This window comes from Miniopterus natalensis, chromosome 1, assembly GCF_054644295.1.
Source record: "Miniopterus natalensis isolate mMinNat1 chromosome 1, mMinNat1.hap1, whole genome shotgun sequence".
NCBI classification, from domain to species: domain Eukaryota; kingdom Metazoa; phylum Chordata; class Mammalia; order Chiroptera; family Miniopteridae; genus Miniopterus; species Miniopterus natalensis.
In genome coordinates, this window is record NC_142081.1 from 144,867,267 (window position 1) to 144,892,882 (window position 25,616).

The 25,616-nt window shown below is 40.3% G+C and overlaps 1 pseudogene; it reads left to right on the forward strand.

The window, feature by feature from the left end:
• Positions 1 to 14,603: 14,603 nt before the first annotated feature.
• Positions 14,604 to 15,367, forward strand: LOC107535683 (protein YIPF5 pseudogene; annotated as a pseudogene).
• Positions 15,368 to 25,616: the final 10,249 nt, after the last annotated feature.

A 25,616-nucleotide genomic window follows, 5' to 3' on the forward strand; every position in this document is an offset into this window, starting at 1 on the left:
TTATTAAAGCAAGAAAAAGATTTATGAAGCCAGCAATCTTTAATAACAAATATATATGTATTTAATAACAGGTAGACTTTTCATTAACTCTTCCTGTCTAATTTTGAGGAGTGTATGCTTCCACATCATTTGCAATTTAAAAGGATTATTTTATACTTTTTAAGCTGCTCCACTGTTAAGTCATTTTTTATATTCACTTGAAGTAGCTTTTAACCATAACAGTATGTTTTGAATTCATTTTATTGATATTGGATTTAACTCCCTGTGCTATCCTTTTGGCAGACATATTTCATGGGTCAGTAAGACATATATTTCTAAATTTGGGAAGGAGAGCTTCCCAATTTTTTTATTTTGCCAAATGGGGCAAAATAAAAGTAGTAAAGAGAGTTAATAGAAAAAGCATTCATAGAAAAATAGTTTCTATTAAGTACTTTTCAATAAAAGAGATGTATAATTAGGCAAGTTTCAAAGGTCCTGAATAATGTATTTCCCACGTGAAAATTTAAAGGCAACTAGCAAAAAAAAAAACAAAAAGCAAAAAAAACAAAACACAAAAAACTATTATCTCCATAAAGTAAAAAAAGAACATTTGTTTTTAAAAGATTTTTATTGGTTTTTAGAGAGAGGAAGAGAAAGAGAAAAAAATCAATGTGAAAGCAAAGCATCAATTGGCTGCCTCCTGCACACCCCCTACCAGGGATCGAGCTCACAACCAGGGCATATGCCGAGCCTGGGAATCGAACCAGCATCCTTTCAATACATGGGTAACGCCCAACCAACTGAGCCACGCCAACCAGCACGAACATTTTTTAAAAAATCCCCACCCAAGGATATATTTAGAGAGAGAAAGGGGGAGAGAGAGAAAGGAGAGAGAGAGAGAGAGAGAAGAGAAACATTAATGTGAGAGAAGAACCTCTGTCTTCTGGATCCTAGGTCAGTGCTCAACCGCTGAGCCACACTGGCTGGGCAATATGGAGATGTTTTTATTTATTGTATTCTTATTTATATTTGAATAGGGAATATAATCTCACGGTTTAAACTTTGAAAATACAAAAGGGATCTGAGTTCATGGTTTCCTTCAATCCATGTCCCCAGTCACCTAGTACCTGTTCCTAGAGGTCTTCAGAGTTATCAGTTTCTTGTCTACCCTGCTGGGGCAGGGGATGGGGAAGGATTCCTCTTGCTCATCCACAAGGTTTACAAGAGGCCTTTGACCCTATCACTTCCTTCACCCCTCAGAATGGAGTGAGTTACATGATTGATGAGTTTTGGAGAAAAATTGGTGGAGATGTGGAGCTCAGTCCTTTCCCTCCTTTCCTTTATTTTGAGAGCCAAGATGACTCCAATGAAGACTTTTTGCTCTGCAGTTCCATGTTGGAAAATGTACAGGGGAGGATCCCACATGGAGAGGCTGGTGAGGACCCCACTTAGGCAGATGAGACTTCTTGCTTCTGGGGTTTGATATTGGGAAACCCACTGTCGACTCATGTCTCAGTCGCATTCTCTGATACGAGCACTGTCAATAATAAAGATAATATTTTGAATTCCTGTTGCCACTCTTTGTTTCCTATCAACCACAACATACCCTTCCAGAGATACAGAGGCAAGTAAATTCTCCCCACCTTTTCTTTAAAAAATAAGGGGTGGTATACTAAACACACTGCTTTGCATCTAGGTGATCATTTGTTATCAGTACTTAGAGAATATTCTCATTTTTCTTTATGGATGAATAGAATTCCATTGTGTGGAAAGATCATAATTTATCTTAGTTTCCTATTAATGGACATTTAGGCTATTTCCAATCTTTTGCTATTACTAATATGCTATAATGAATGACATTATACATATGTCATTTTGCATGCATGCAAATATTTACGTAGTTGAAAAAAATCCTACAATTAGAATTGCTGGGTCAAAATTTTCATGTATATTTGAATTCATTTCTGGTTTCTGTGATTAGTCCATTGAGTGGTCTACCTGGTCATACAGCTTTACTCAACTATGGCTTTATAATACAGTTTAATATTCAGTATGATATGTTTTTTAAAAATTTCCTACTATTTTTGCTGTTTGTATCTTGAGATCATATTAAATTTTTGCACTTACTTAAGGAGAACTGAGACCTTAACAGGTTATTTCTTCCTGAGGTATGTCTTTTAGTTATTCCAGAATTTTTTTGTATCCCTTAGTAGAGTTGTTTGTTATTCTCCGAGGAAATTTTTTCCCCCATTGCTTTTCAGAGAGAGTGGAAAGGGGGTGGAGAGAGAGAGGGAGAGGGAGAAATACTGATGTGAGAGAGACACATCAATTGGTTGCTTCCCACACGAGCCCTGACCAGGGCCCAGGGATCAATCCTACGACTGAGGTATGTGCCCTTGGCTGGAATCGAACCCGGGACCCTTGAGTCTGCAGGTTGATGCTCTAACCACTGAGCCAAACTGGCTAAGGCCCTTAGTAGAATTTTAAAGTTTTATTCATAGAGATAATGAACATTTCTTATGTTTATTCTGAAATATTTGTTATTTTAAATCCTTTTGCTTTTTATCTTGAAAAAATTCAAACTTAAAGAAAAGTTGCAAAAATAATACTAAGAATTCTCATATTCCCCTTACCCAGATTCACCAGTTTTCAACATTTTGCCACATTTACTTTATTATTCTCTTTCTTGATATAAATATATATTTTCCCTTGAACATTTGGGAGTACATTGCATTTATCACACCCCTTTACCTTAATCCTTGAGTGTTTGTATTTCCTACAAACAACGAAATTCTCTTCTATAAAAACAATATAGTAATTGAACTCAAGAAATCTAGAATTGATGCAATACATTTTCTTTTTCTACAATACTCTTATTTAATCTGAAGTTCATATTTCAACTTGTCAGTCGTCCCAGTAATGTCCTTTGTAGCAACTTTTTTCCATCCTGGTATAGGATCTAGTCCAGGATCACGTACTGCATTGGTTGTCATGACTCACTTCCCTTTAGTGAATATTTCTTCCATCTTTCTCTGTCTTTCATGACAATAATATTTTGAAGAGTACCTGTCAGTTGTTTTACAGCTTGGGTTTTATAATCATGGTTAGATTTCAGATATAAATTTTTGGTTGGAAAACAACATAAACACTATTGTGTTCTCGGTATCATACAGACTCACTAGGTTCATTTGTTTCTTATTTTGGCGAAATTAATTTTAATTATTAATTTATTTGTTTCCTCTATTATAACTTCTAATTAGTTAATATATGTATCTATACATATATAGTTATCATTGCTTCTGGTGCTAATTTTGTACTCAGCTGCCTGCTGGGAGACATGAGTATCTTGTGTTTCTGCACATCTTGGTAGCAGAGACCCTGTCTGCCTCTGTCTGGACACTCTTTTCAAGTCATAGTGAACAGCCTTGGAAAATAGAGATGGCGCCTTCCCCTGGAGTAGAGGAAAAGCTCATTTACTGTCCAGCATTGTGGCCCTTGAAAATAACATGCTTTATGTATTTGGCCTTTTGGATAATTTGCAATCTGATAATAGTATACCATTTATCACAAAAGCCACTCAAAAATAGGCTAACTTCTAGGAAATTCACAGTCCCTATGATTCACAGGATCCTGGAGGTGTCACATGTTGGAATGACCTCCGAAAAAACCTGCTACTAAGGAAAATTTCTGATCCTACCCCCTTCACCCCCTTCTTGTTCACATACCTTTAGTAAGGCAGTTTGGTCACTGAATGTAGCTGTCCCTAGAAAGGGATCATCTCTTCTCAGTGTCTCCCTGGGTGGTGACCAGCTTTGGGGGTGTTATTCAGACTTATGGGGATACTAACCCTGACCACTTCCAAGGATGATGTACCTTTCTTTCCCCTAACTGCAGTCTTGGGCCAGCCTGGTTGGTACATTCCCCAAGTGGCAACCCAACCAAAACAGGGCATAGAGAATATAAACTTAATTCTGGTTCAAGTACTGGGATTCTCTCTTTGGGTTGATAAGGTTCTAGGTTATAGAATGATGACCACTTAGTTGAGCACACTGTTCACCAAGTCCCTATGTGCCAGAAAGGAGGTCATAATGAGTCTCTGTAAATTTTATTTTAAATGTCATGATTCATCATCATCATCATCATCACCACCATCATCATCCTCTTGCATAAAACCTCCTTTCCCAGCCATTCTGCCTTCCTTTGCCATTGCCTGGCAAAGTTTCAACCCTGATCTAAGGATCTGCCTACTCTGCTCCCAAATCTGAGCAGCTGAACATGGCTGGAAAGAAACCACCCAACACACGGAAGGGCATTACTTTAAATTGGCGATCACAAATCTCAAGAGGGACTTCAGCATGCCTGGGAAATCCTATTTCATTTGTCTTGTTTATTTACCCCCCAATTTCCTCTCCAGCTATTACACACTTTCGTTTCTCTTCTTTTTTTTTTTTCTTCTTTTTAAAAAATATATCTTTATTGATTTCAGAGAGAGGAAAGGAGAGGGAGAGAGATTATAGAAACATCAATGATGAGAGAGTCATTGATCGGCTGCCTCCTGCACGCCCCATGACTAGGTATCAAGCCCGCAACCCAGGCATGTACCCTGACCAGGAATCGAACCCCGATTGCCTGGATCCTAGGTCAATGCTTAACCACTGAGCCACGCCCCGCCAGGCTTGTTTCTCTTCTTAAATCTCCAGCCCCTTGACCTTTCTCACTCTCACTGATGAACTAACTGATGGGTTTGCTTTTTTTCAACCAAGAAAACAGCTGCAATTTCTTGCTCCCTTTCTTCCCCTTCTGGCACCCCAATAATATGAATGTTGGGCCTCTTAAAGTTGTCCCAGAGGCTACTTATACTATCTTCATATTCTTGGATTCTTTTTTCTTTTTGCTCTTCTGGTTGGGTGGTTTTTGTTTCCTCATGTTCCAAATTGCTGATTTGATTCTCAGTGTTCTCTACTCTACTGTTGATTCCATGTAAATTATTCTTCATTTCAGTTCATGTAGCCTTCATTTCAAATTGGTATTTTATTATGTCATCAATTTTCTCAGTTGTTTCCCTAATAGTCTGCTTAAACATCCTATAAACAAAATTCTGAACTCTGTATCTGTTAGCTTGCTTGGATCTATTTCATTTAGTTCCTCTTCTAGAGATTTCTTCTGTTCTTTCCTTTGTGACATGTTTCTTTGCCTCCCCACTTTGGCTACCTCCAGGTGTTTGTTTCTATGTATTAGGTAGAGCTGCTATGTCTTCTGGAATGTGTAGAGTGGCTTTGTGTAGTAGGTGTCCTGTAGGGACCAATAGCTCAGCCTCCCCAGTCACCTGAGCTGGGCCTTCTAGGTGCTCCCCTGTGTGGGCTGTGTGCACTGTCCTGTTGTAGTTGAGCCTTGGTTGCTGTTGGTGTTACTGAGAGGAATTGACCCCTGGCAGCTCTACCCCCGGTCAATCAGCTGTGAGGACCAGCTGCAGCTACAGCCGAAGAGCTGCTGTGCTGGAGACACCCTTATGGATCAGGATTTACTTTAGTGGAGCTTTGGTGTTTACCAAGTGCGCCCCTTGAGTGTGTCACTCGTGGATGTGGTAGGGTTGTCTCTGGGGCTTCCCTGGAGATGCAAAGTCAGCCTGTGCCAGTGCCTTGCCCAGGGCCACCCAGCATGAGCTACACAGCAAACCGTAGTTGGCTGCTACTTGTGCTGGGCTTGGACGTGCCCAGGAGAGGCCAAGCCATGAGCCAATGCAGGCTGCTGCCAGTGCCAGGCCTGGGGCCACTTATCAAGTCAAATGGGGCAGCTGCTGCTTGTTTGAGAGATTTTAAGAAAGTCCTAAGCATGAGGCTGGAGCTGCCACTTGCATAGAAAAGCCCCTGGAAATGGCCTAGATGAGCTGCAGGTGGGGAGGGGCGGGGCCTCCGGGAATCACAGGGCGGGGCCAAAGGTGGGAGTCAGGTGCTGGCCATTCAAATATGGCGCCTGCCGGCTGTGTGCGAGGAGGACTCGCCAAAGGAGCCATGGCCTCTGCCAGCCCTTCTGCCTGGGAGGAAGCTGCCCCTCCACCCCTCGCCCAGATTTCAGGCAGGTTAGTTCCTCCCGGAGTGTCCCAGGTCCTTTCAGGCTGCTGCCCGGCGCTGGGCTCAGAGGGAGCGCGTCCTAGTGGGAACTGTGCGCGGGCCCTTTAAGAGGAGCTGCTGGGGCTCCCGCAGCCTCGGTGACCCTCAGCAGCAATCCCCGCTGGTTTCACAGCCCGAAGGTGTGGGGACGTCTCTTCCTGGCCCTGGAGCCCTGGGCTGGGGGCCTGCTGTGGGGCTGGGACCCCTCCCTCCTCCGGGAAACCTCCACCCCGAGATTCCCTCCCGGGTTTAACCCGGGGCACCAGGTGTGGGCCCCTGGCACGTCTCCAGGATCCAGCCCCGATCCGCCGGCATCTCCGCCCCTCCCCCCCCCGGTCTCGGTGCTTCTTCAGCTCCCTGGTTGTGGGGCTTCTGTGCAGCCAGATTTCAGGGGGCTCTGAGTGATGGTGGTTCTGTATTTTAGTTGTCATTTTGATGTGGTTGCGGGAGGCTGCGGGTGCAGCTGTTACCTACGCCGCCAGCTTGTTTCTCCTGAAATCAATTTTTAAAAAAATACACTATATAGTAACATGGCCAATTTAATGTTTGTTCTATTTCCCCTATTTTCTCCTAGTATTTTATGAATAAGTTCTTTTAAGGGTAGTAGGAGGACAGATTTACGAGGTAGAATGACTGTCCTCAGCAGGAATATGCCGGCCCAATGTTGTGGGAATTGGTTGTGGGAATTGGTTGTGGGAATTTGCAGTTCTCTAAAGTTGGGCCTGTTCCTTCTGGTACATGAGTGTTCCGTGGGTTTGAGGTCTTTTGTATTACTATATTGTGTTTTTCCCTTTCAACAAAAAAAGTCTGGGGTATCTACAATATGCCAGGCACTTTCTCCTATTAAGAGAATTCCTATTGCCTACCTAGTCCTTCCTCTAAAAATTCAGAGACCTGAGCGTGAGCCTGTGATAACTGTGCTTGAACCAGCAATTCATGGTCTTGAGCTCTGCATATTATGACCAGTTCTCTCAACCTACATGGAATGATTCTTTCCTAAATATTCTTGTAGAAGTGTTTCAAGTAAAGAGAATAGTTAAAACTGTCCGGTGATAATTTTTTCTGAATTATTAGGGGTAGGAATGAGCTATTTATTTCAGCATTTAAATTGCTTCTTATGGAAAGGCTGTGGGTTTTAGCACCATTAGCATTTGTTAAATATAGTGTAGCCCACTTGTACATCTATATAAACAAGATTTAATATACAGGAGTATCCATTTTTCTGTCTATATCTAACTATTATCTATCACTTTTCAAAAGCTTATAAACTCTTCTACCTATTACATGGTTGATAGGCGGATAAAATTATAGGAACTCCTGGGCCCTTTGAAATGCTACAGCCCAGGCTGGGATTTGCTGTGAGCACCTGACTTCTGAGGAGGTCTATTGTCCCAATTCACCTTTATTTTTAAAATTGCAGCAACATGGTATTATAAAGGTGTTTATGACAAGTACCTCCAGATAGTCTACCAAGAGAGGCTTAGCTGAGGAAACTAAATAGACATGGAGGATTAAAGTTTCTTTTCTTTTTCCCCTCTTATGAGATTTTGAGAAAATAGCAGTTGTGATTATCAAATAAAAGTGGTAAGGCTAAAAATCCCCAAACACTTTCTTAGTGCAGTCATTAGAATTTATTTTTGTTATAAGTTGTGTTTATTCAAGGTTGCTAGTCAATCCTACCCCCATCTCCCAAATTCATTTTATTGTAAATTCTCATTACCAAAGTAATATACATACTTATTACAAGAAAATTAGACAAGCAAAAAAGAAAATTATATAGAACTTTGATAATCCCACACTGTTAAAGGCATTCACTTTGTACATCTTGTTTCATATATTTTAGTAAACATATATGTTTATTATAAAAAATGGGATTATATGGTAAATTTTTGTTGTTTTTTAATCTTCACCTAAGGATATTTTCCCATTGGTTTTTTTAGAGAGAGTGAAAGGGAGGAAGGAGGTGGAGAGAGAGAGAGAGAGAAAGAAAAACATTGATGTAAGAGAGAAACATCCCTTGGTTGCCTCTTGCACTCGCCCTGACGGGGGCCAAGGATCGAGCCTGCAACTGAGGTATGTATCCTTGACTGGGAATTGAACCCTTGACCCTTCAGTACCCTGGCTGATGCTCTAACCATTGAGCAAAACCGGCTAGGGCATGTGTAAATTGGTTTTTTATTTAATTAAGTTGAAAATAATTTCATGCTAATAGGCTATTTTTGTGCCTGTTGGTTTTTCCGTTGGTTGTTTTTTGTATTAGAATAATACCTCCAAGGGAGCTAAGATCTTCAATGAACATTGAGTGAATGGTATTCTTACGTTCAATAAATACTAATTAAGCGCATGCTATGTGCTATGCCTGGCCCAGGGAGAATACAGTGGTGAACAGGACAAACATAGTCCCTATATTCTGGTGGACAATGCAAGCAATATACAAGTAAACATATAAAATAATGGTTACTTAGGTTTAGATACAGGAAAGCAATAAGAGGGAAGCTGCAATAGAGTGTCAGAAGGCACCGACTTTAGAAAGAGTGATCAAGAGAAGCCTCTGAAGGCTTGGCACTACTGGCATGAGGGGAATGTGAAGTTTCCAGCTGTGGGATGGGCACTCCAGGCAGAAACACTCCATTGCCAAGGTCCTGAGTGGTGGAAAGAGCTTCATAAAGTTCAATCAGGGAAAAAGCACATGGACTGGAAGAATGATTAGAGGTATCGCCCCATGCATTCATTTTATGGATTTTTTGCAAATTAATTTTATTATTTCAACCTTGACAGTTCAAAGTGAAGGGCGGGGAAGTGTCCTCCTAGGGAGCAGAAACCAGTGTTGGAAACTGGAACTCAGTCCAAGACTCTTTCCATTGTTGATCACAAACATTGTTCAGATGGATTCTGCCGTTTGAACCCCTATTTAGTGAAATAGAGCATAAAAAGTGGTTATGATGGAAGTGTCTAGCCTTGGTTTGAATCTCAGCTACATACTAGTGTAATCTTGGACAAATTATTTAGTTCTTTTGAATCTCAGCCTTTCCATTTATAAAGTGGCAGTAATGCTTCCTGCCTCCTGGGGACCTTGTGAAGATTACGGAAGATGAAGTGGGTGAGCCTGGGCACAGTGCCTTGCACATGGCAGGCTCTCCAGAAATACTTACCAAATTCATTAGAGAATTTAGCTTTCCATGAAATCTATTTATAATCTATTAAATAGACTTTATATGCATTTTGTTTCTGGGTTATTGAGATTATAAGAAGAAAGTTCACACTCTTACATGAATATGGTTGGAGACACAGGGTTTCTACAATTTTCATGGTATTTAAAAGGGACCAGTTATAGTGTTTTAGAAGGTGAGCCCCTCCATCTCTGAGAGCTCACAGGAGCTCCAGGTCCATGTTCCTGCTTGGCTCAAAAGTAATTCTGTTCTACTTTTGCAGCTTTGGTCATTTCTAATTTTCCTTCTCAAATTTAGTCTCTTTTTTTCTAAGCAGAGTAAAGAAAAAAAGGATTATAAAATATTTGAAAGGGCATGAATGTTTATCCAACATGTTGCAGTGTCCTGTCTGCAATGGCCCGGGGTGCTCTTACTGGTGAAGGCTTGATCTTTGGAGACCTTGAGCAAGGACAGGGCTCAAGAGAGATGCAGGAATGTTGTTTATTCAAGTTCATCTTGTCACCTTTTGAAAAGCATAGGCACTTTTCTTTTTTTAAAAAAAATATATCTTTATTGATTTCAGAGAGAGGAAAGGAGAGGGAGAGACAGAAACATCAATGATGAGTCATTGATTGAGCCCACAACCCGGGCATGTGCCCTGACCGGGAATCGAACCCCAATTGTCTGGATCCTAGGTCAATGCTCAACCGCTGAGCCACGCCCGGCCGGGCGGCACTTTTCTTTTTGAAACTAAGCATATATAGTACATTTGTTTGTTGTTCTTTCTTGTCTTTTTAAAATGTTTTCATCAGAGATTCAATCTATGAATCTTCCCCTTGAAAAAAAATTATCCCCCTCCTTTAAAAAAAAAAAATCAACTTAGCCCAGCCAGTGTGGTTCAATGGTTGAGCATCTATCCATGAACATGGAGGTCATGGTTCAATTCCAAGTCAGGGCACATGCCTGGGTTGTGGACTCCATCCCCAGTGGGGGCCGAGCAGGAGGCAACCGATCAATGACTCTCTAGCTCTCACTTCCTCTTCCTTCCTCTCTCTGAAATCAATACAAAACATATATATATATTTTAAAAAGCAACATCTTTGTAAAGACATTGTAATAAAAAAAAAATCAACTTAGTTGTAGGAAATATAGAATAACTAATCCCCATTCACAGGGAACAGCTCTGCCTTGAACTAATACTATATATGCCTCTCTCCTCATTCACTCAAAGCACCTCTGCTAGATTTTAGGATGGGGAGGGACTGATAAATATTAAAGGGACATCTGTAGCTTCTGTTGCTCCCAGACAACCAGAGAGTCACCTAGACTACCACATACTTCTGCTTTTCTTTCTACACACACACAAGGAAAATATGAAGGATATAAAATATCAATGTTTTGAGAGACAAAAAGAGCCTAAAGCAGGGGGTTGAAGTGGGGCAGAGGGGAGGAGACAGTGAGGTCTCAATATCTTTGAGCATGAAAGAGCGATCGTGAATGACAGAGTACAAGAGAGAAGGTCCAGAGAAAGACAGCACAGTGGGACAGCAAAGGAGGGGAAAATGCAGAAATGCAAAGAGAGCAGGAAAGAAGGAAAAAGAAACACAGGGGAAGCAAATTAGACAAGCACTTGATTTGATTTTGAGTCGTTGATACAGCTTTACCCTGGGCTGTTCCCTTGTTTGGGGTATCTCCTAGCTTCCATGTAGGTTTTCTGCGGTCTTGAGATGCTGCTTATGTGGTTAACCATAATGCATATTTCTCTAATTACTCTAATCCTTAACATTTTAAAAGTTTAATTCTGAACCTCTCCCTACAGTGGAAATTATCTTCAAAGATGATGCCTCATTAACATATTTATCTTGATCTGGTCCCTTGAGCTCAGTTTCTTGCTTCTTCAAAACAAGGTTAAGTTTAAATTCCTTAATCTGGAATCTAAGGGCTTACCTTCCTGACCTCTGCTCATTGCCACATTACCCCGGCAAAAGTCTGCTATTTCAGCCAGGCTAGGTTTCTCTGTTTCTTGCCACCTTGATGCCATTCCCTTCTTTCTGAAATCTGTGTCCTCTCTAGCTTCCTTTTCCTTTGGGGTCCTGCATAAAACTCACCTCTTCGATGTTTTCTGATATTCCAGCCTAGAGCACAATCTTTCTCTCCACTGAGATCTTATAACATTCATAGTTTCTGCCATTGAAGTATAAAAATAACCTAACTCGGTCGGGTGTGGCTCAGCGGTTGAGCGTCGACCTAGGATCCAGGCAATCGGGGTTTGATTCCCGGTCAGGGCACATGCCCAGGTTGCGGGCTGGATCCCCAGTAAAGGACGTGCAGGAGGCAGCCGATCAATGACTCTCTCATCATTGATGTTTCTATCTCTTTCCCTCTCTTTTCCTCTCTCTGAAATCAATAAAGATATATATTTTAAAAATGTTTAAAAATAACCTAATGAAGCTATTAGGTAATGATCAGACTACCTAAAAGGTAATCAATAGGCTCCTGTATTTGGGGCATCTACCAATAACTTCATCTTCAGGTACAGCTCGATCAAGGATCAAATGATGTTGTCAGGGCTTTCTCTTTCTCTCAGATCTACTGTTCTTTGTTGTTGGCCTCATTTCTTTCCATGGCAGGTGAACTTTCTCCTTTCCGTTAGGGAAGATGCCTCCTGGCAGCTCCAAGATTACTGCTGCAGCTGAGCCAAAGTCCTGGGACCCACTGGTATAGCTTGGGCATAGCGGACTAATTACTATGCTTCCATTGGCCACACCTGAGTCACATGCCCCCATTCTTGTATTTTGTGAGCTGGAGGTGGCTCTGTCTGAGCCCCATGGAACAAAATTGAGGAAGTGGTATATCTCAAGGGGAAGTCGGGATGTTCTTACAGTCAAAGGAGGAATGAATATCTAACAGGCCCAAACTTACGGTGTTTACCACATCCACCTTGTTACACATGTAGCTACTTATATTTCTACTCGATGTCAACTTCTCTTCACTGTTTGGAATATGGGAAGCGTATCATTCTGTGTTCTTGGCTAATAGGTTTATTTTTGTTATTTAGTTAGTTAGTTAACATTCTGGTTAATGTCTGGCATTTCGTCAAAAAAACCAGGAATGAAAAGACCTTTTCCTGAGCCTCTCTTTCCCACTCTGTGTCTTCACAGAGGCCAGGTGGGAAGGAACCCAGGGATTATTATACCAGGGTGGGAGAGAAGGCGAACCTGACATGGGCTTTCAAAATAGGCCCATCTGAGCCCTTCTCCCTGCAACAGACAGCTGGGCCTGTCTCTCGCATGCGTGTTTTGAGAAAGCAAGAGTATTATGGTTTCCATGAAAGCAACCAGCATGGGCCATTTACCTGTCAGTGACTTCATTTCCCAAGTCAGGGAGGACTGGGATCTCTTCTCATATTCTGATACACATCAGGGCCGTTGTCACAGCTACTTCATAAGGGAGTTTCCACTTCAGTTGAATGATGGTCAGACTTCATCATCATCACTCCCTCCACAAGCCTTCCCTGGCCTGGGCCTTAGACTGTGCCCTCCTCCCAAAGAGCACGGATGCCTTGGGTGGGGTTCATTCACCTCTAGCACCTGCGAATGCAGGTCAGACATCTTACAGTCTCTTACTGTGCTGTGAGAGGATCTTCATGATGACACTATGTGCATTTTCTTCATTACTTTCCTACATTGCTTTTATTTTTTGTTCTTTTCTAAACATATTGTTTTTCTCAGGATTGGAAAATCGGCTGGCCTCTTTTCTTCCCCAGCCCCGCCTCCCCCCAATTGACTCCAAATTTGGTTCTTAGAACTTGACAAAAAAAACCCCAAAACATAAAAAGCCTCACTTGCAGGTCTTTGTTGCTCAAACTGGCATCTGGTATTCTGTTCCACTGGCCCATGGAAATGGGGGCTATTTTATATAGCTATAGAAATGGTGAGCACAGAGTTTAGACCTCATGTTTTCAGCTGTTTTAACAACCAGTCTGATATAAGCAATCATAATAAGCTTGTTGTTTTCTAAATGAGTGATCAAAATTGACCCAGCTTCCATTAGTTGTTTTATTTTAATAGATATGACCTGTGTTTTTCCTGGAACTCAATGAAGGAAGAGACGTTTCTTTGCCTTTTCCTGCATTACCTTCTCTCGAGGCATGGTTTGTACTGGCCCTACCGAAAGCAGGTGCCCAGTGATTGCTGATCAAGAAGATGGCAGCTTGGATGTCTGTTTCTCTATAAAGAGAACATATGGCCCTAGCTGGTTTTGCTCAGTGGTTAAAGCGTCGGCCCACGGACCGAAGGGTCCCAGGTTTGGTTCCCTGGTCTCTCTCACGTCAATGTTTGTCTCTCTTTCAAAAAAAAAAAAAAAAAAAAAAAAAGCATATGTGTTACATGAAACATCTTCCTCCTCTTTTTTTAGAGAAAAATATTAAGGACAGTTTATAGGATGACTTGAATCTTATTTTTCTTATCTTATTAATTGTAAGTGTACAACTCAGTAGATTTTAGTATATTCACAAAGTTGTGGCACTATTAAATTCTGAAAATTTTCATCACCCCAAAAAGAATCTGTACCCACTAGCAGCCATTCTCCATTTCCCACTCCCCCTAGCTTCTGGAAATTCCTAATTTACTTTCTGTCTCTATGGCCTTGTCTGTTCCGGACGTTTCATAGAAATGGAATCATACAATATGCAACCTTTTGTGTCAGGCTTCTTTCAGTTAGAATAATGTTTTCAAGGTTCACCCATGTATTAGCATTTATTAATACTTCATTCCTTTTTATAGCCGAAGAATATTCCACTGTATAGATATACTACATTTTGTTCACCCATTCATCAGTTGATGGATATTTGGGTTGTTTCTAATGTTCAGCTCTTATGAATAATGCTGCAATGAACATTCATGTACAAATTTTTAGGAAAACATACGTTTTTTAATTCTCTTGAATATATACCTAGAAGTGGAATTCTTGGGTCATTTGGTAGCTCTATGTTTAACTTTTTGAGGAACTGCAAAATTATTTCCCAAATGTGCTGCACGATTTCGTGTCTACCAGCTATGTATGAGGGTTCTAATTCCTTCAAATCCTTGCCAACACCTGTTAGTGTTTTTAAACTTTGTTTAGTGTGTTGTTGTTTTTTAAAAAAACAACTTTATTTTTTAGAACAGTTTTATATTTCCAGAAAAGTTGTGAAGGTAGTTCAGAGTTCCCATATACCCTGCACCTAATTTCCTCTATTATTAATATCTTACATTATTTTGGCCTGGGACACAGCAACAGGGCCAGTTAAGGTCTTCAGCTGAATTCTGGGGTTTATTTGGACCTGTTGGAGCTACTGAGCCACACCAGCATTTGATCATTTGCAATGTCAGGCTCTGTTAACTTAAACACGGATTTCTACCAGACAAGTTACAGAATCTATGACCAGTCACGGCAGTCCTATGGTTATGGAAGGAGTGGAGAGCCCTTTAGCAAATAGTATACTGGCTATGAATACTCGCAGGAAGGCCCTCGAGGCATGATGCAGCCACAATAGCCATACACTGGGCAGATTTTCCACCAACTCAGACACTTACTCCAACTGCACCTCAGCCATTCTATGGAAACAACTTTGAGGATGAGCCACCTTTATGAGAAGAATTAGGTATCAATTTGGGCCACATCTGGCAAAAAACACTAACAGTGTTACATCCATTAAAAGTAGCAGATGGCAGCATCACGAATGAGACGGATCTGGCAGGACCCATGGTTTTTTGCTTTGCCTTTAGAGCCACACTGTTACTGGTTAGCAAAATCCAGCATGGCTATGTATATGGGATCAATGCAATTGGATGTCTAGGAATGTTTTGTTTATTAAACTTAATGATTATGACAGGTGTTTCATTTGGTTGTGTGGCAAGTGTCCTTGAATATTGTCTTCTTCCCATGACCCTACTTTCCAGCTTTGCAGTGATATTTTCTTTGCAAGGAATGGTAGGAATCAATTTCACTGTTGAAATTATTAGATGGTGTAGTTTTTCTGCTTCCAAAATTTTTATTTCTGCATTAGCCATGGAAGGAAAGCAACTTCTAGTAGCATATTCTTGTGCTTTGTTTTATGGAGTCTTTGCCCTAATTTTCATTTCTTGAACTGAATTTACCTGGGCTGGGATGTGGACATCATTGGGCCAAATACACAAAAAGAACTTCGAACTCTTAAACTGGACAGGTAAACTACTATGGTGCAACTCTGACGCTGATCTAACTTTTGACTGTTGAGCAGTGGAAGTAAACATATATCTTTTGTTCATTTTCATAGAACTTTTGAATAATATATTGGATTTAGTTGCAATATGATTAGCTTTAACTGTTTGTGCTTATACAAATAAGAAGTGCTATTTCTTTCCTGTTCTTGCAGCCTTTGAAAAACAACCTTTTGCCTTGTAAATTATATTATGATGCTTTTAATAGATTTTTATCAACTGTGGGAAACTAACCACAGAGCTGACAACCTTTCTTAAAAACAACCCTATCAGAGTAAAGAAGACACAAGACTTATTGCAGCAATATTTTTCCAAGGAATTAGGAAAGAAAAATGACCTGTATTCTCAAGTCAGATGCACTTCAAGCAAAAAAGCAGGGTTGCCTTACTGGTTAGAGCGTTGGCCTGCGAACTGAAGGGTCCCCGGTTCGATTTCAACCAAGGGCACATACCTCAGTTGCAGGCTCGGCCCCTGTGTGGGGCTTATGCAGAGGCAACCAATTGATGTGTCTCTCTCTCTTTCTCCCTTCCACTCTCTCTGAAAAGCAATGGAAAAAATATCCTTGGGTAAGGATTAAAAAAAGAAAAGTAATCCCAGTGTAGTTTATGAATTTGCACTTCAAAAATTTGACATTCCTTTAAATTATCTCATGGAATTTTTGCTAAAATTCAGTGATACAGAAATTCACATTGTAGACATGAAATGTGAACACCTGTTTAGATATTAGCATTAACTAGACCATAGTGACCTAGACTGGCCACAGTAATGCTCATAGTTGGATCTCTATGTTTCCCAGAAAAAAGAAAATCACTAACCTTTTTCGAAAAAAATATTTAAAATATCACAGTTTCAGTATTGTATTTATCAGTGTAGAGTGCACTTGAGGCTTATTTTTAAAAATTTCCCAAATAATTAAAAAGATCTTGCATAAGTATGGTACACTTGTTACAGCTAATGATACAACATCACATTTAGTTGTCCTGTCTTCTTAGGCTCCTCTTGCTTATGACGGTTTCTCAGGCATTCCTTGTTTTTGATTTCCTTGATAGTTTTGAGGAATACTGGTCAAATATTTTACAGAATGTCTTTCTATTGGGAATTTTCTGATATTTTTCTCATGATTGGACTGGGGTTAGGGGTTTTGGGGAGGAAGGCCACAAAGGTAAAGTGCCGTTTTCATCACACACTATTGACATGGCTTATTGTTGATGTTGACCTCGATCACCTGGGTGAGGCAGTGTTTGTACAGTTTCTTCATCTCCCCTTCCATACTGTACTCTTTGCAAGGAAGTCACTTTGCACAGCCTACTTCTAAGGAGTAAGGAGTTATGTACCACCTCTTGAAGGCAGATTATCTATATAAATTTTTTGGAATTTCTTTGCATGCAGGATTTGTCTCTTCATTCATTCATTCATTCATTCATTCATTCATTCATTCATTCATTCATTTCTTATGGAATCTTGGTTACTTAGTTTATATTTTGATTTATAATCCAATACTAATTTATTTGCCTTGTTGCTCAAATTGTTCCAACTTAGGCCATTGGGGGCTCTTTCAGTTAGCTCCTGAGTCCTTTTGACCTGTGTGTGTGTGTGTGTTTGAGCACTTCCTTACTTTATGGCACTATAAGGTGTACCAGGCTCATCTTGTATATTTCTTCCATCAGTCTTAGAATTAACCATTTCTCCAAGGATCCCTGTTCATTTTATTAATACCATTGAAGAATGGCATTAGAAACCAAGATCTGGGCTCTTGGGCTATTTTTATTTTATTGCTGAATTGCAAGACTTCTTTTATATTCAATATACAATTCCCTAATCATATATATGATTTATATTAATGATCATATATATATGATCTATGTTTTATATTTTCTCCCACTCCTGTGTAGTCTTTTCACTTTCTTGATAAGGTCCTTTGAAGCACAAAAGTTTTATTTTTTGTGAAGAGTAATTATCTATTTTTTCTTTTGTCACTTGTGCTTTTTATGTCATATCTAAGAAACAATTGCCTAATCCAAGAGGAAGAAGATTTATGCCTATGTTTTCTTCTAAGAGTTTTATAACTTTAGCTTTTACATTTAGGTCTTTGGTCCATTTTGTGTTAACTTTTGCATTTTGTATTTTGTGAGGTAATGGTCCAAATTTATTCTTTTGCGTAGGGATGTCCAGTTTCCCCGGCACCATTTGTTGGAAAGATTACTCTTTCTGCACTAAATTGTCTTGATACCTTTGTCGAAGAAAATGTAAGGGTTTATTTCTGGATTCTCAATTCTATTCCATTCATCTCTATATGCCTGTCTTCAATCCAGTACCTTTTTGTCTTTATTGCAGTTTTGTTGTGGCTTAAGTATTTTAGTAATATTATAAACACAATTCATCTAGTAGCCCTATTGGTGAGCTGCAAGAGGCTGCCCAGGTGACCGCACTCAGACTTGTCTAGGTTTTTATTGTGCTCTTTATTGGGCCGGAACCTTTATTCACTTGCCAGAGTAGGAAGGTAGGAGGTATACAAAGGACTGTAAAAATCCTTTAGGACATAATGACAAGATGTGACAATGGCCAGACCTGTAAACTGAGCCACTCTAAATAAATATAGACAAGCCACCAACAAGATAAAGGGAGGGTGCTTTGGTTATAAGATATAAAATTCATGCTTAGTTTGCTGTTTCTGGGAAGCTGTTAGAGATGCTGTCCCCAGAAGCATAGCCCAAAGGGCTGCAGAAAAGCCACTCTGCCTTCCAAGTTGGCTCTCTGCTACCAGGACTAGGCTCTGTGAGGTCTTCGTTAAATTTAAAGTGATAGCATCCTCTTGGTGTCCATAGAAATCAATCCATTTTAAAAGGATGCTTCACAGACACTTTTTAGACAGAATGCTTATGCCATGGTTGTGTATCTGAAAACAAATAATCTTTTAGATGTGTTGAATCATTGTCTCCTTGGCCTAAATTTCCATTGACATTGGTCAATTAAAATTGTACACTTAAATGGTAATTTTTTCCTTATAAAACTGGAATTCTAGGGTTTAAAAATCCCTCCCCCCCCTTTATTTTAGAGAGAGAGGAAGGGAGAGGGAGAGAGACAAACATCAATTGGTTGCTTCCTGTATGCACCCCAACTAGGGGTCAAACCTGCAACCAGGGTATGTGCCCTGACCAGGAATCTAACCTTTGACTGTTCTGTGTGCGGGCCGATGCTCTAACCGCTGAGCCACAGCGGCCAGGGCTAAATTTATTGATGAGAGAGAAGGAGAGAGAAATAGAAAGGAAGAGGGAGAGGGAGAAGGAGGGGGAGAGGGAAGCATCAATTTGTTGTTCCAATTATCTATGCATTCATTGGTTGATTCTTGTATGTGCCCTGACTGGGGATTGAACCCAAAACATTGGTGTATGGGGACAACACTCTAGCCAAGTGAGCTACCCAGCCAGGGCAACATCTTCATGTCTTAGGTCTGTTCTCTAGCTGCCTTGAACTCTGGTGCAGAGAGTAGCCATTCTTGATTCAGGCCTGTAGAGATTTTCTATCTTCCTGAATGGCTAATAACAAACGTTCCCATGTGCCCTTATGCTAATGAGGTAGTTACAAAATGTATTAACCACTTTGGCAAAATGAGTCCTAAACTTTGATGATGCTCAGACCTGCTTTTCCTCCTGAAAATAAAACACAGGTAAAACAAACAAACAAACAAAATAAGGTAAATGTATACATATCACTGAATGATAGGAGACCAAAGTGAATTACCTTGCATCCATAAAGATGAGCTCTTATTCCATGTATATGTCCAGCCCAACAACAGTGGTTTCTCTTTTCCCTGTGATGGTTAATTTATGTGTCAACGTGGCTAGGCACAGATATTTGGTTAAACATTATTCTAGATATTTCTGTAACAGTATTTTTAGTGAGATTAACATTTAAATCAGTAGACTTTAAATTAAGCAGATTTCCCTCCATAGGATGGGTGACCCTCATCCAATCATGAAGGCCTTTATAGAAAAAGACTGACTTCCCCAAGCAAGAAAGAATTCTAGGAGACTGCTTTTGGACTCAAACTGCAATTCCTCCCTGAGTCTGCAGCCTGCCAGCCTACCCTGCAGATTTTGGACTTGTCAAGCCTCTAAAGCATGTGAATTGATTCTTAAAATAAATCTCTCTCTCTCTTTCTCTCTCTAATGTGTGTGTGTGTGTGTGTGTGTGTGTGTGTGTGTGTACCTGTTGCTTCTGTTTCTCTGAAGAGCCCTGACTAATATCCCTGCTATAGCTGAATTGTTAAATCAAGCAATGCCCCTGTGACATCCTACTGCTGGGAAATAAATTTCATAAAGCTGTATAAAACCCTTTTGAGCTGTGGATGAAAGGAGAGTACAATCCTTAATTATTAACAAGGATATCGACCTCTTCAAGAATATGAAGTGTTTTACTATTAACCTTCTTTCTGAAGATGGAGCCACTTTAAGGGTGTATCGGATCTGATTTCCCTTGGATCTTCGAGCATGATGACATGGGAAATATTGACTATGCCCAGTTGTACTTCAATTCATTGGTAATGGAGAGTAGGCAGATAAGATAACAACTATTTCTTGGTAAGCCACTGTCACCATTGTCACGACTTAAAGTATTAGGGGATGATTCTATATTAATTCCCAATGGTTGTTGTAACAAATGACTAGAAACCATTTAAAGCAACAGAAAACCCTCTTCTCATAGTTATTGAGGCCAGAAATCAAAACCAGTTTCACTGGCTAAATAAATGTGTCATCTCTAAAGGACAATCCATTTCTTATCTCTTGCAGCTTCTGGTAGTTGCCAGCATTCCTAGACTGGTGGTCCCATCCCTCCAATTTCTGACACCCTGACCACATTTGTCGTCATTTCTCTTTAATTACCTTTAATCTGGAACTTTTTAAGTCTTCCCTTGGCTATCATGACTTTGAGAATGTTGAAGATCACAGGCTAGTCATTTTGTAGAATATCCCTCAGTTTGGGTTGTCTGAGCCTTCTCATGAGTACATTCTGATTCTGTTTCTTTAGCAGAGACATTATGGATATGGTGCTGTGTGGCTCACTGCAGTCGTTTAATGCACATGTTTCACTTTGTTCCATTACTAGTGATATCAGCTTTGATTACTTGATTAACATGGTGCTTGCCAGGCTTCTCCAATGCAAATTTACTGTGTTTTCCTTAATAATGTATAAGTATTTTGAGGGTGGTACTTTGAGATTATATAAATACCCTGTTTCTCAACAAACTATCAATTTATCTGTTTATCTATCTAAATATTTACATATTTACATATAATAAATTCCCATGCTGCTTCTTGGGTCTCAGTTCATTACTCTCATTATTTATTTTGATGCCTTAATTATCTCAGATTTAGCCAGTGGCAACCTCTACAAACTGGCTTTTATTTCCTTTTGACAGGTGCCTTTATTTATTTATTTATTTATTTATTTATTTATTTATTTATTTTAGTACTTCCTTAGTTATCACAGAACAAGATGCTCCAGGCTAGTCTTTTACTTTCCCTGTCTCAGCTCTGGAATCAGCTATTTTTCCAAGCACCCCTGATTCCTTTAGTAGAGAATGATGTTTAGAACCAAGACCTGGGTGCTAGGTATGGTCATTTCCATTGGAGAGTTGCTACTCCCAGGCCTTTCAGGAGGACAGAGCTAGCTAATTTATATATACATACATGTTTATAATTATATTTATTTGTTTATCTGTCTATATATACTGAAAACCATTAATAGTTCTAATTCCAATTCAATAACATAGGGTTCAATATAATTCTCTCCCTTTCCATATTTGTAATTCCCTTCTCTGATAGTGAGAAACTTGTTCCCATTATGTGTAATATACAGGGGTTGGGAAAAAGTAGGCTTATAGTTATAATACAAATAAATAGCACAATAATTAATAAATAATAATGTAAGAATAAGCTCTGTGTTTTGCACGCTCACAGCTGTAAACCTACTTTTGCCTACTCCTGTATTTACTTATTTGATGAAGTCTCCCCACCCTGCTCAGGCTCTGTCATGGGCTCTGGGCCACCATAGCTCCTCTTCACATTTTTACCGAACAACTGCCTTCCTTGGCCCCTCAAAACGGATTTTTGACTGAATTGTTCAGAAAGGAAAGGGAAAAAAAACAAAAGAGGAAGAGAAAAATTCTATTTAGCCAGTTTTTATTGAATGTGTACTATGGCCAAAGGATTATGCTAGGTGCTCTTGGGATACAAAGGAGAGTAAGAAGATTGAAGCTTACAGATTTAGCAGACAGCTGGGCTAGGTTATCCTACAATAAATAACAAATGACTGTCAAATCTCAGGGGCTTAAGACCACAAAGGTGTATTTCTCACTCACATTTTATGTTTTTCATGTCTTTGCTCTATGTTGTCTTCATCCTAGGACCCAAGCTAAAGGGATAAACCATTTCTGGGATGTGCTAATCTGGGGATGGTCATGCAGGAGAGAAAAGAAGAAGGTGGTGAAACCACATGATGGGTCTTAAAGCTTCTGATAGAAAGTCGCCTATGTCACTTCTGCTCACATTTCACTGATGAATGCAAGTTATAAGACCAAATTTGACATTATTGGGGCAAAGTGGTATAATCCTATAGAGAGAGGAAGTGAATATTTGAAAAAATAATGCAATAAGCCATATAGATCTGTGGAGGAAACAGACCTGTATACACTTAACTAGCAGCATAGTATGAGAGAGGAAAATGCATACCTCCCTTAATCCCATTCTGCAGTAATATGGGTAGGAAAAATATGATAAACTGAGGGGTGTGACCCTTATGCCAGCCAGACACTTTATGGTCTTGAAGAGGATGATTTCAGGCAAAAGTGAGAGATAGATAAAAGTGATAAGAAGGACTCTTACCTGGGTAGGACAAACAGAGGAAACAACGACAGCAGCACAGTCTGTAAGACTTGGAGAAGGAACATAATAGAATATGTTCCTGAGGAGGTAGATGTTCAGGTTAATAATTAAGGCTTGCATTCTCCTTTCACCCACAGCCCTAAAGGGCTTTGTAGAGCTTTATCAGATTAATTTCCCAACAGTAGAATCCCAACAGCACTTCTTGGACTAACAATTCATTTGTAATAAGGGAAAAAAGAATAAACTATCACTGGTCTGGATATATGGATAGAATAAAAAATTATATCTAAAAAAATCCCAATGATTGAAAAATGGCATCTCACTGTAGTTTTAATTCATATTTCACTTATTATGAGCGAAAATGAGCATCTATTTTTTCATGTCTCTATTTGCATTTCAGTGGCCTGTTTTCATTCATACCTTATGCCTGTTTTCTGTTGGGTTTTGGGTCTTTTTCTAACTGATTTCTAAGAAAGGTTGAAAAGAAATTCTTCCATAACTGCTAGATGCTAGAGGTGGATGGGATACAGTCCTTGGACCAGGTATTTCCCAGCCTGTGGGGAAGACATCTAGATTACCACAAGTGAAAAGACTCACTTGTTTCATGTATTTGGGAGATAGCAACAAGTCCAAGAGGTTGGGCTTAGCCTTCATGGTGGGCCTCGGCAGAAGCACAGTCCCATTCTGGGGAAAGTTCTTGGTGTCTTAGGTTGGGCTTCCTAGAAGCAGACTCTAAGATGGGGGTTCTTTTTCTAGTGTTTTTTCTCAGAGTCCGCTCAGGAGATGAGCGAGAGAACTAGGACAGGTTAAAGGAGGTAAACTAAGCAAGTATGTGGTCTTCCCCCTGGGGGAAGTTCTGGAGCATAAACCTCACCACAGAGCTGGCCCTTGAGAGAAGCAACTTGCTTGTCATAGTCCATGTGGTTAAGTCACTGGCTGAGGTCTGGGGATGAACAGAGAGGACATAGCCAGGTGAAGATGGCTTCTGTTTGGCCGAAGCCAGTGCTCTGAGAAGGGGGCAGCTGTGAGTCATTAGCAGCCATCACTCAGCAGCTGAGAGTCAGGTGCACCAGCCCCAAAGGGAATCTGAGCAGGACACCAACACCTTTCATTGATTATGTTTATTAAAATCTGGAGTTCCCCCAAGAATCCTGCAGCATCTGCCAATGAACAAGGCCAACTGTGTACTTAAATGTCCCCTAAAAATGTCTCCAAAGCAAGTGAAAATGCTTTCAACAAAAACTAATGGATGTAGTCCAGACACATACTTGTGAAACTCATGAATCAGATTTTGACTTGTAGTTCCATTGTCCAGGATAATCATTTGTTATCCCGAGCCAGACACCTTGCTGGGACCAAGTGTTAGTTTATGAACATTTGATTATTCTTGAGCCCCAGCTGCAAAATGCCAGAAGCTCGACTCTTCAAACATATCACTTCGTTACAGGCAGTAATGGCTCCGATGATGGTTCCAGAATTTAGCGCAAGCAAATATTTATAATTGACAGTGAATGTGTGAGCGGGATGCTAATGAATGGATGTACTGATTGTTTTCCCCTGCCACAAACATTAGCTCCTGTTTGGTTTAACTGTCAAACTGACATTATAGATTAGACATGACAGAATGCTGGCAAAGATCCGTGGTGGGGAAAAATATTAAGAAAATTTACAAATCATGTAAATTTTGATACTTCTGTTTCCAAATTTAAATTGTTTGTGGGTGTTAGCAGGAGGTTATGGCTTAATTATAAGCCCAACGGCAAAGCATTTAGATTTAGAAGTACATTTGGATTTCTAAAATCTTGTATTTTAGAAACAAAAAGCTAATGACATCTTCTTGGATGCAGGTGGATATCTTTAACTAAAGCGTGGACTTTGAGATTAGGTGTATAACTAAAACAATCATTTTGTTCTTTCCAGTTGTTTTTTCCTGTTGCAAACATTAGTACTCAGTTTTTGATTGTGACAATACGACGTGTCTTTATATACTTGCATGTATTTGTTATTTGTTTGGCTGTCGGTAACATGGTTCTGTGTATCACAGTGGTCTTGGCTCGGGGTATGATCATTCATGAAGGTGACCACTCTTCTCAGCAGAGTTGTGTCGGTGGCTATACCTTGTGATGATTTTTGTGTCTGAACCTATCAGCTGCTGAGTCTGTCTTGCCCTTCAGTATCATGCATTAGGTTTTACTGACAAGGTGTGTGTGTGGAGGGGGCGCATCGTAGCAGCAGTGTCTCTCTGATGTGTCACACAGACCCTGAGCTTAGCCTGTACCTATGGGTGCCCTGGTGGACCCTTTGTCCTTCAGTGACCCACAAACATCTTAGTATGCTTATTTTATGGGTGACTCCTTATACATCAATGGTCACAAAGCAGACAGTAAATGCCAGGGAAGCAGACGTGGTGACACAGCATGCAGTGGGGTGGCTTGGAAGGAGTGACACTCTGTGGATATTGTTTCTCTGATGAACCTGCCCTGCCCCCCACTTGGGCCTCCTTAACTCAGCAGCAGGACTTATCTTTGAGGCATTTTAAAAGCTCCCTTATCAAGGGTGAGAAGAAGACAGAGGAGACCAGCAGCTGTGTGCGCTGATGGGGAATAGTGGGCTTTTGATCACAGCTTTTCCTAGAAGAACAGCTGTGCAGGGATGTGTGTACCTTCGTGGTTTAATCTCTGACCCAGCAGTGCAGCTTTGCTTCCAGATAAAGGGCCAGCATTGCTCAGCAGTTGAGCATCAACCTAGGATCCAGGCAATTGCGGTTCAATTGCCGGTCAGGGCACATGCCCGGGTTGTGGGCTCGATCCCCCACAGTGTGGGGCATGCAGGAGGTGGCCGATCAATGACTCTCTCATCATTGAGATGTTTCTATCTCTCTCTCCCTCTCCTTTCCTCTCTCTGAAATCAACAAAGACATTTTTTTTTTTAAACAAAAAAAACACAACAAAACAAACAAAAAACTGGTCTTTTTGCTTCTACTCTAATTTCCCTGTTTTAGTTATCTATTGCTGTATAACAGCTTATCTCAAAACATAATGACTTAAAAACAACAAACATATATTATCATACAGTTTCTGTGGGTCAGGAAGCCGAGAGCAGCTTAACTGGGTGCCTCTGGCTCAAAGTCTCTTGTGACATTGTGGCTCACCTGTTGGTCAGGGCTTTGGTTATCTCAAGAATTGACTGGGGCAGAAAGGTCTACTTCCAAGATCACTCACGTGACTGTCAGCTCCTCATGGCTTTGGACTA